The sequence below is a fragment of the Arachis hypogaea genome, chromosome 15, assembly GCF_003086295.3.
Source record: "Arachis hypogaea cultivar Tifrunner chromosome 15, arahy.Tifrunner.gnm2.J5K5, whole genome shotgun sequence".
NCBI classification, from domain to species: Eukaryota; Viridiplantae; Streptophyta; class Magnoliopsida; order Fabales; family Fabaceae; genus Arachis; species Arachis hypogaea.
In genome coordinates, this window is record NC_092050.1 from 144278861 (window position 1) to 144291078 (window position 12218).

The 12218-nt window shown below is 37.7% G+C and overlaps 1 non-coding gene across 1 annotated transcript; it reads left to right on the plus strand.

Annotated features, from left to right (window-relative positions):
* The first annotated feature begins 10474 nt into the window (after positions 1-10474).
* On the plus strand, positions 10475-10582 carry LOC112753288 (small nucleolar RNA R71). Its single transcript, XR_003177681.1, has one exon. It is a non-coding gene; the product is annotated as a small nucleolar RNA R71 (small nucleolar RNA).
* Positions 10583-12218: the final 1636 nt, after the last annotated feature.

Genomic DNA, 12218 nt, shown 5'->3' on the forward strand with positions numbered 1-12218 from the left:
AACCTTCTATAATTCATGATGCAGTCTGGTACCCAGACTCAAGGACCACACATCATATAACTACTGATACACAAAATCTTGCTAAGAAAGAAAGCTATGAAGGAAATGACCAAGTAGTGGTTAGTGATGGAATAGGTTTGAGCATTAATTGTATTGAAAAAGCCTCGTTTAAAACTGATTTGAGCTTTAAAAAGTTTCTAATGTGGAAATTACTGCTAGTACCTGATATAACCAAAAACTTTCTTAGTGTGTATTAGTTTTGTTGTGACAATGATGTCTTCTTTGAATTTTATTTTCATGGTTGTTACATTAAATCACAATACTCTAAGGAATCTATTCTAAAAGAAAATGTGGTACAAGGCATGTATAGGTTGCTCAATGTTCAACCAATTAACTCTTCTTCTGCACTAATTTGCAAAGTCAAGTAGCTTTCAGCTTTGGCATACTCAATTGGGACATGCATCACAGAATGTTATCAAAAAAGTGTTGCAACAGTGTAATGTTATAGTGTCTTATTTTAATAAGTTTGTTTGTGAACCTTGTTGTATAGGCAAGTCTCATCAATTGCCTTTTTCAGTGTCTCAAACCAGATACAATGCTCCCTTAGACTTAGTCTATTCTGACATTTTGGGCCTAGCTCCTATTAGTGATACTAATGGAAACTATTACTTTGTTAATTTTATTGATTCCTATTCTAGATTCACTTGGTTGTATTTGATTCGAAATAGAGCTCAACTTAAATTATTTTTTATTCATTTTCAATACTTGACTGAATTACAACTTAATGCCAAACTAAAAATATTTTAAAGTGACAATGCTGCAGAATATGTTAACCTGTCTAAATTGCTAAAGGAGAAGAAAATAGTTCACAGGTTTTCAAGTCTACACGTTCATCAACATAATAGTATAACTGAAAGAAAGCATTGACATGTAGTGGAGATGGGACTAACCATGTTGGCACCAGCATCTCTACCAATCAAGTTTTTGGGAGAAGCCTTTACAACAGCTACTCAACTAATCAACATACTGCCTACACCAATCTTGGATGGAGTGTCACCAAGTCACCAATTGAGAAATTACTTGGAAAAAGCCCATCTTATGAGAGTCTGACGGTTTTTGGATGCTTATGCTTTCCTCACCTAAGACTTTATAGCAGAAACAAATTGAACTTTAGGTCCTCTCCCAGTTATGGTAAGGTGATTATCACCTAGGAATGTGGTATTTGAAGAAAGCAGTTTTCCTTTTAAAAAGGCAAGTTCTGTTTTTGTTACTAATTCTGAAGAAAGAATGCAAAGTGAGCAAGTCACCTGCATGCCAAGAATTTCCATTATTTCCTCCTCCACAACATAGTCTTAGCTGACTCAGGAATCACCTAATATTTCTGCAAGCTCAATTTTTCACATCACAAGCCAACCAATTTCAATTCCTCTTAACCTACACCATCCAATTCTTGCACAACCTCCCTTAGTCTCTAGGCCAATTATAGCACCAGTCACTCAATTAATGCAATTTACAACCACTCAACAGCAAACCTCTATAGCCAGCCTTATAATTTTACACCCAACAATTAATTCACACCCAACACATATTGTCCCTTCAGATATTCCAATTCCAATTCCACTCTTAGACTTGGAGATTGTTCTCCTTTGTACTAATACTAGTGAACCTCAGCCTCTATTCACTAACAACCACCCAATGGTTACTTGAAGCAAAGTTGGGATCTACAAGCCCAAGATATTTCAAGCATGTGTTGAGCCTTAGACAGTGTATCAAGCTTTAGCAGATCCTAAATGGAAGCAAGCTATAGATGCTGAATTTGTAACATTACAAAAGAACAATATCTAGAAACTTGTCCTCTCCCAATTGGTAGAGAAACAATAGCCAGTGAATGGGTATTCCGATTGAAGTATAATGCAGATGGTAGGTTGTAAAAACACAAAGCTAGACTTGTAGTTCAGGACTTCTCACGAAGACCAGATTTTGATTTCACTGAAACCTATAGTCCGGTTGTTAAACCAACCTCAATTAGAATTGTTCAGTCCTTGGCTCTAGCTAAATCATGGTCTATAAGACAATTGGATGTCAATAATACATTTTTGCATGGTGAATTAACTGAAAATATTTATATAAAGTAGTCACAAGACTACACGATTGAAGATGGTACTTTAATGTGCAAGCTTACTAAGGCACTATATGTATTGAAACAAGCTCCGACGGCATGGTATTTCAAACTCTCATCAGCTCTGAGAAACCTAGGATTTGCTACAACAAAATCGAATGTATCAATTTTTGTTAAAAAGAAACAAGCTTCAATTAATTATGTCCTCATCTATGTTGATGATATACTCATCATAGGAAGTTCACAAGAGGTCATCACTGAAGTAACACAACAGTTAAACTCAGCCTTTGCTCTAAAGGATATGAGGATCTGCACTATTTTCTTGGTATACAAGTCACCAGGATAAGTAATGGAGGGATGTTGATGTCCCAAACCAAATATGTTCAGGATTTGCTAGCCAAGACAGGCATGACTGGCTGTAAGTATAAAATCTGGTAAATTAATAAATAATTAATTAATAAATTAATTATGAGCCAAAAAAATTAGGAAATTAAATTTTATAATTTGAAAAAGAAAAAATATTAAAATGCGAATCAAAACATTAATTTTAAAGGTTTTGGTTCAAAATTAGGCCAACGGGACGAACTGGTTGTACTAAACCTATTTTGGGCCCAAGACCCAACATATATAACCCAAACATAGCCACTTCTCCCCTTTCATTTCTGCAATTCACGCCGAGAGAGAGAGATTGAGGAAGAACCCTAAACCCTTATCACATCAAACTTCAATTCCTCCTAACTTTCAATTCGGAGCTCCGATCACTATACCATTTGCGGGCATGCGTTCACCTCGCTAAGCTCTTCAATTCTATCCTAACAAAGTAGTAAGGATCTCTGAATTTCATATCCAGTTCTCCATTCTCTTCATTTGTGCAAATTTGTTTTGTGTATAGAAAGATTGTCATGATTTTGGTGGCTTAGGTGTAATCTAGCATTGAGTGATTATTGAGTTTAGCCCCAATCATTGGTGGGTAAGGTAAGGAACCACTAAACTCTTGTGAATTGATGAATTAGTAAATCTTAGTGTTTGATTTTGGTACATTGTATGAAATTAGATTGAATACATGTGTTAGAGTTAAATTGGAGAATTGGAGTACTTGGAATAAAACTTTGGTGGCTAGAACTTATTGGATTTGATTTAGAGTCTTCGAATCTTGAATTGTGGTGTTTTGACCTTGGGAGAAATCGACCAAGTTATGGTTTCGGTTTCTTATAGTTAATATATAATGCTATATGAAACTTAGGCTAGTAGCCCTTAAGATAGGTTTGAATTACATGAATTAGTTAATTGATGAATGAAAATTGTTGAATTTGGTGTTGAATGTGTAAATTGTGAAGTTGGTAATTTTGTGAGTGAAATTGTTGAATGAGGTTGATGTTGAAGATTGAAGTTGACAAAGTAAAATTGAATGTGATGAATAATGATTGTGATGTCATTGAATGATGATGATTTTGATTTTTGATGATGATTGATGGAAAATTTGGTTGGAATTTGAAGGGTGGATTGAATTGGTTTGAAAGTGAGTGTTTAGGTTTGGCTTGAATGGGTTAATAATTTGAAAATAATACTTATTAGGTGTTGGAGATTTGAATTTGATAAGGTTGATATTGATTTGAGTGTAGTTGGGTTGATTTTGAATTGAGAGTTTTGAAAACTAGAGGATTTGGCAATTTTTGGTAAAATCCTATTTTTAACTAACTTCGACAGATTATAACTTAGTTTTCGGACCCCCCCAAATCTTGTGAAACTTATCTTGAATAAAAATTAGGTCTGTGAAGTTTATATCGTTCGAAGAATGGACTGAAAATGATTTTTAACAGAAAAGTTATGCGCATTTGAAATTTGGTGTAAAATATTGAATTCTGCAGCAAAACAACTTTTTAGGAAAACTGGTATGTTGCTGGTGCACGAAATTGTGATCATCAACAATGGCGCCAAAGGACTTGGAGCTCTCAAACGTGAATCACACTTTGTCACAATTCCGCACAACTAACCAGCAAGTGCACTGGGTCGTCCAAGTAATACCTTACGTGAGTAAGGGTCGATCCCACGGAGACTGTCGGCTTGAAGCAAGCTATGGTCATCTTGTAAATCTCAGTCAGGCAGATTCAAATGGTTATGGAGGATTGATAATTAAAGATAAATAAAACATAAAATAAAGATAGAGATAGAGATACTTATGTAATTCATTGGTAGGAATTTCAGATAAGTGTATGAAGATGTTTTGTTCCTCCTGAACCTCTGCTTTCCTATTGCCTTCTTCCAATCATTCATACTCCTTTCCATGACAAGCTTTATGTTGGGCATCACCATTGTCAATGGCTATTTCTCGTCCTCTCAGTGAAAATGTTCTACGCACGCTGTGACCGCACGGCTAATCATCTGTCGGTTCTCGATCATGTTGGAATAGGATCCATTGATCCTTTTGCGTCTGTCACACGCCCAACAATCGCGAGTTTGAAGCTCGTCACAGTCATCCCTTCCCAGATCCTACTCAGAATACCACAGACAAGGTTTAGACGTTCTGAATCTCAGAAATGGCCGCCAATAATTCTAGCCTATATCACGAAGGTTCCAATCTTAGATTAGAAACCCAAGAGATACATATTCAAGCTTGTTTGCATGTAGAACGGAAGTGGTTGTCAGGCACGCGTTCATAGGTGAGAATGGTGATGAGTGTCACATAATCATCACATTCATCATGTTCTTGGGTGCAAATGAATATCTTGGAGAAGAAATAGATTTGAGTTGAATAGAAAAACAATAGTACTTGTATTAATTCATGAAGAACAGCAGAGCTTCACACCTTAATCTATGGTGTGTAGAAACTCCACCGTTAAAAATACATAAGAACAAAAGGTCTAGGCATGGCCAAATGGCGAGCCTCCCAAAGAGGGTTCAATCATCAAAACATGATTCCAAGATGATCAAAAGATTGAAAATACAATAGCAAAAGGTCCTATTTATAGAAAACTAGTAGCCTAGGGTTACAGAAATAGGTAATTAATGCAGAAATCTTCTTCCAGACCCACTTGGTGTGTGCTTGAGCTGAGCATTGACGCTTTCACATGTAGAGACTTTTCTTGGAGTTAAACGCCAGCTTTTGTGCCAGTTTGGGCGTTTAACTCCAGCTTTTGTACCAGTTCTGGCGTTAAACGCCAGAATTCTTGAGTCGAATTAGAACGCCTATTTGGGCCATCAAATCTTGGACAAAGTATGGATTATTATATATTTCTGGAAAGCCCAGGATGTCTACTTTTCAACGCAATTGAGAGCGCGCCAATTGAAGGTCTGTAGCTCCAGAAAATCCACTTCGAGTACAGGGAGGTCAGAATCCAACAGCATCTGCAGTCCTTTTTCAGCCTCTGAATCAGATTTTTGCTCAGGTCCCTCAATTTCAGCCAGAAAATACCTGAAATCACAGAAAAATACACAAACTCATAGTAAATTCCAGAAATGTGATTTTTATTTAAAAACTAATAAAAATATAATAAAAACTAATTAAAATATACTAAAAACATACTAAAAACAATGCCAAAAAGCGTATAAATTATCCGCTCATCACAACACCAAACTTAAATTGTTGCTTGTCCCCAAGTAACTGAAAATCAAATAGGATAAAAAGAAGAGAATATACAATGAATTCCAAAAACATCTATGAAGATCAGTATTAATTAGATGAGCGGGGCTTTTAGCTTTTTGCTTCTGAACAGTTTTGGCATCTCACTTTATCCTTTGAAGTTCAGAATGATTGGCTTCTATAGGAACTCAGAATCTAGATAGTGTTATTGATTCTCCTAGTTAAGTATGTTGATTCTTGAACACAGCTACTTTATGAGTCTTGGCCGTGACCCAAAGCATTTTGTTTTCCAGTATTACCACCGGATACATAAATGCCACAGACACATAACTGGGTGAACCTTTTCAGATTGTGACTCAGCTTTGCTAGAGTCCCCAATTAGAGGTGTCTAGAGCTCTTAAGCACATTCTTTTTGCTTTTGGACCACGACTTTAACCGCTCAGTCTAAAGTTTTTACTTGACACCTTCACGCCACAAGCACATGGTTAGGGACAGTTTGGTTTAGCCGCTTAGGCCAGGATTTTATTCCTGTGGGCCCTCCTATCCACTGATGCTCAAAGCCTTGGATCCTTTTTATCACCCTTGCCTTTTGGTTTAAAGGGGTATTGGCTTTTTCTGCTTGCTTTTCTTTTTCTTTTTTTTCTTTTCTCTTTTTTTTTTTGCCTCTTTTTTTTCTGCAAGCTTTTCACTGCTTTTTCTTGCTTCAAGAATCAATTTTATGATTTTTCAGATCATCAGATAACATTTCTCCTTGTCCCATCATTCTTTCAAGAGCCAACAATTTTAACATTCATAAACAATCAAATTCAAAAATATGCACTATTCAAGCATTCATTCAGAAGACAAAAATATTGCCACCACATCAAAATAATTAAACTGTTTTAAAATTCGAAATTCAAGTACTTCTTTTTCTTTTTCAATTAAGAACATTCTTTATTTAAGAAAGGTGATGGATTCATTTTCATAGCTTTAAGGCATAGACACTTAGACACTAATGATCATGTAATAAAGACACAAACATAAATAGACATAAGGCATAATTTTCGAGAAAAAAAAAACAGAGAAATAAAGAACAAGGAAATTAAAGAACGAGTCCACCTTAGTGATGGCAGCTTGTTCTTCCTTTTGAAGATCTTATGGAGTGCTTGAGCTCCTCAATGTCTCTTCCTTGCCTTTGTTGCTCCTCTCTTATGGTTCTTTGGTCTTCTCTAATTTCATGAAGGAGGATAGAATGTTCTTGGTGCTCCACCCTTAGTTGTCCCATGTTGGAACTTAATTCTCCTAGGGAGGTGTTGATTTGCTCCCAATAGTTTTGTGGAGGAAAATGCATCCCTTGAGGCATCTCAGGGATTTCATGATGAGGAGTTTCCTCATGCTCTTGTCCATGAGTGGGATTTCTTGTTTGCTCCATCCTTTTCTTAGTGATGAGCTTGTCCTCATCAATGAGAATGTCTCCCTCTATGTCAATTCCAACCGAATTACACAGGTGACAAATGAGGTGAGGGAAGGCTAACCTTGCCAAAGTAGAAGACTTATCCGCCACCTTGTAGAGTTCTTAGGATATAACCTCATGAACTTCTACTTCCTCTCCAATCATGATGCTATGGATCATGATGACTCGGTCTATAGTAACTTCAGACCGGTAGCTAGTGGGAATGATTGAGCGTTGGATGAACTCCAACCATCCCCTAGCCACGGGCTTGAGGTCATGCCTTCTTAGTTGAACCGGCTTCCCTCTTGCATCTCTTTTCCATTGGGCGCCCTCTTCACAGATGTCCATGAGGACTTGGTCCAACCTTTGATCAAAGTTGACCCTTCTAGTGTATGGGTGTGCATTTTCTTGCATCATAGGCAAATTGAATGCCAACTTTACATTTTTCGGACTAAAGTCTAAGTATTTTCCTCGGACCATTGTAAGCCAATTCTTAGGGTCCGGGTTCACACTTTGATCATGGTTCTTGGTGATCCATGTATTGGCATAGAACTCTTGAACCATTAAGATTCCGACTTGTTGAATGGGGTTGGTGAGAACTTCCCAACCTCTTCTTCGAATCTCATGTCAGATCTCCGGATATTCACCCTTTTTGAGCTTGAAAGGGACCTCGGGGATCACTTTCTTCTTGGCCACAACTTCATAGAAGTGGTCTTGATGCACCCTTGAGAGGAATCTCTCCATCTCCCATGACTCGGAGGTAGAAGCTTTTGCCTTCCCTTTTCTCTTTCTAGAGGTTTCTCCAGCCTTTGGTGCCATTTAATGGTTATGGAAAAACAAAAAAGCTTTAGCTTTTACCACACCAAACTTAGAAGGTTGCTCGTCTTCGAGCAAAAGAAGAAAGAAGAGAGTAGAAGAAGAAGAAATAGAGGAGATGGAGGGGGCTTAGTGTTTCGGCCAAGGGGGAGAAGTAGTGTGTATGTTGTGGGAAAATGAAGGAGTGAAGATGGGCTTATATAGGAGTGGAGAGGGGGTATGGTTCTGCCATTATGGGTATGTTTGGGAGGGAAAGTGGTTTGAATTTGAGTGGTGAGGTAGGTAGGGTTTATGAAGGATGGATGTGAGTGGTGAAGAGAATGGTGGGATTTGATAGGTGAGGGATTTTTTGGGAAGAGGTATTGAGGTGATTGGTGAATGGGTGAAGAAGAGAGAGAGAGGTGGGGTGGGTGGGGATCTTGTGGGGTCCACAGATCCTGAGGTGTCAAGGATATCTCATCCCTGCACCAAGTGGCGTGCAAAAATGCCCCTTTCTGCCAATCCTGGCGTTAAACGCCAGGCTGCTGCCCATTTCTGGCGTTTAACGCCAGCTTCTTGCCCATTTATGGCGTTAAATGCCAGTCTGGTGCCCATTTCTGGCGTTTAAACGCCAGTAAGTTTCTCTTCCAGGGTGTTCTATTTTTAACTCTATTTTTCAGTCTGTTTTTGCTTTTTCAATTGTTTTTGTGACTTCACATGATCATCAACCTACAGAAAACATAAAATAACAAAAGAAAATAGAAATTTAATATAGATAAGTAAAAATTGGGTTGCCTCCTAACAAGCGCTTCTTTAATGTCAATAGCTTGACAGTGGGCTCTCATGGAGCCTCACAGATGTTCAGAGTAATGTTGGAACCTCCCAACACCAAACTTAGAGTTTGAATGTGGGGGTTCAACACCAAACTTAAAGTTTAGTTGTGGCCTCCCAACACCAAACTTAGAGTTTGACTGTGGGGGCTCTGTCTGACTCTGTGTTGAGAGAAGCTCTTCATGCTTCCTCTCCATGGTTATAGAGGGATATCCTTGAGCTTTAAACACAAGGGAGTCTTCATTCACTTGAATGATCAATTCTCCTCTGTCAACATCAATCACAACTTTTGCTGTGGCTAGGAAGGGTCTGCCAAGGATGATGGATTCATCCACACACTTTCCAGTCTCTAGGATTATGAAATTAGCAGAGATGTAGTGGTCTTCAACCTTTACCAAGACATCTTCTACAAGTCCATAAGCTTGTTTCTTTGAATTGTCTGCCATCTCCAGTGAGATTCTTGCAGCTTGTACCTCAATGATCCATAGCTTCTCCATTACAGAGAGAGCATGAGGTTTATGCTTGACCCTAGGTCACACAGAGCCTTCTCAAAGGTCATGGTGCCTATGGCACAAGGTATTGAGAACTTTCCAGGATCTTGTCTCTTCAAAGGTAATCTCTGCCTCGTCAAGTCATCCAGTTCTTTGATGAGCAAGGGGGGTCCATCCTCCCAAGTCTCATTACCAAATAACTTGGCATTTAGCTTCATGATTGCTCCAAGATACTTAGCAACTTGCTCTTCAGTAACATCTTCATCCTCTTCAGAGGAAGAATACTCATCAGAGCTCATGAATGGCAAAAGTAAATTCAATGGAATCTCTATAGTCTCAGTGTGAGCCTCAGATTCCCTTGGTTCCTCATTAGGGAACTTCATGGAGGCCAGTGGATGTCCATTGAGGTTTTCCTTAGTGGAGATCACTGCCTCATCCTCCTCCCCAGGTTCGGCCATGTGAGACGTGTTTATGGCCTTGCACTCTCTCTTTGGATTCTCTTCTGTATTGCTTGGGAGAGTACTAGGAGGGAGTTCAGTAACTTTCTTACTCAGCTGACCCACTTGTGCCTCCAAATTTCTAATGGAGGACCTTGTTTCAGTCATGAAACTTCGAGTGGTTTTAATTAGATCAGAGACTACAGTTGCTAATTCAGAATGACTTTGCTTAGAATTCTCTGTCTGTTGCTGAGAAGATGATGGAAAATGTTTGTCATTGCTAAACCTATTTCTTCCACCATTATTGTTGTTGAAGCCTTGTTGAGGCCTCTGTTGATCCTTCCATGAGAGATTTGGATAATTTCTCCATGAAGGATTATAGGTGTTTCCATAGGATTCTCCCATGTAATTCACCTCTTCCATTGCAGGGTTCTCAGGGTCATAAGCTTCTTCTTCAGCGGAAGCTTCTTTAGTACTGCCTGTTGCTGCTTGTATTCCAGACAGACTCTGAGAGATCATATTAACTTGTTGAGTTAATATCTTGTTCTGAGCCAATATGGCATTCAGAGTATCAATCTCAAGAACTCATTTCTTCTGATTTGTCCCATTATTCACAAGATTCCTTTCAGAAGTGTACATGAATTGGTTATTTGCAACTATTTCAATGAGTTTCTGAGCTTCTGCAGGCGTCTTCTTTAGATGAAGAGATCCTCCAGCAGAGCTATCCAATGACATTTTGGACATTTCAGATAGACCATCATAGAAGATACCTATGATGCTCCATTCTGAAAGCATGTCAGAAGGACACCTTCTGATCAATTGCTTGTATCTTTCTCATACTTCATAGAGGGATTCACCTTCCTTCTGTCTGAAGATTTGGACTTCCACTCTAAGCTTGCTCAATTTTTGAGGTGGAAAGAACTTTGCCAAGAAGGCATTAACTAGCTTTTCCCAAGAGTTCAGGCTTTCCTTAGGTTGTGAATCCAACCATGTTCTAGCTCCGTCTCTTACAACAAAAGGAAAAAGCATAAGTCTGTAGACCTCAGGATCAACCCCATTGGTCTTGACAGTGTCACAAATTTGCAAGAATTCAGCTAAGAACTGATGAGGATCTTCCAATGGAAGTTCATAAAACTTGCAATTCTGTTGCATTAGAGAAACTAATTGAGGCTTAAGCTCAAAGTTGTTTGCTCCAATGGCAGGGATTGAGATGCTTCTCCCATAGAAGTCGGGAGTAGGTGCAGTAAAGTCACCAAGCACCTTCCTTGCATTGTTGGCATTGTTGTTTTCGGTTGCCATTGCTTCTTCTTTTTTGAAAAGCTCTGTTAGGCCCTCTACAGAGATTTGTACTTTAGCTTCTCTTAGCTTTCTCTTCAAGGTCCTTTCGGGTTCAGGATCAGCTTCAACAAGAATGCCTTTGTCCTTACTCCTGCTCATATGAAAGAGAAGAAGAAAGTATGGAATCCTCTGTGTTACAGTATAGAGATTCTTTGAAGTGTCAAAGGAAAAGAAGAATAGAAGGAGAAGGTAGAAAGAAAAGAATTCAAACTTATCAAGAGGGATAGAGTTCGAATTGTTGATAGTGGAGGAGTGTTAGTCCTTAAATAGAAGGATGTGGGAAGAGGGGAAGAATTTTCGAAATTAAAGTAAAAGATTTTGAAATAATTAAAAGAAATTTTGAAAATTTTATTGATGATTTTCGAAAATTAAAATTGGGAAAGAAATTAAGTGATTTTTGAAAAGATTTTGAAATTAGAAATTAAAAAGATATGATTGAAAATTAATTTTGAAAAAGATGTGATTGAAAAGATATGATTGAGAAGATATGATTTGAAAAAGATTTGATTTTGAAAAATTATGAAAATTTGAAAAAGATTTGAATTTAAAATAAAATCTTCCCTCTAGTGTCATCCTGGCGTTAAACGCCCAGAATGGGATCCATTCTGGCGTTTAACACCCAAAATCCTACCTTTTTGGGCGTTTAACGCCCAGCCAGGTACCCTGGCTGGCGTTTAAACACCAGTTTTCCTTTTTCACTAGGCGTTTTGAACGCCCAGCTTTTTCTGTGTAATTCCTCTGCTGAATATTCTGAATCTTCAATTCTCTGTGTTATTGACTTGAAAAGACACAATTTAAAAATTTTTTTGAATTTTTTAATGATGAGAAACAATAAAAAATGCAACTAAGATCAAATAAGCAATGCATGCAAGACACCAAACTTAGAAGTTTGTATACTAAGGACTATAACAATTTGAAAATGCATATAAGAAGCAACAAAAGACACAAAATAAGAGAAATTAAAGATCAGAGCACTGAAATCATCAAGAACAACTTGAAGATCAATGAAGAACATAATGCATATATTCAAGAAGAATAAAGACATGCAATTGACACCAAACTTAAAAATTGATACTAGACTCAAACAAGAAATATAAAATATTTTTTATTTTTATGGTTTTATAAATTTTTTTGTGATTTTTCGAAAATCATAGGGAAAAGAGAATAAAGAGATTCAAAACTTTTAATAAGAATT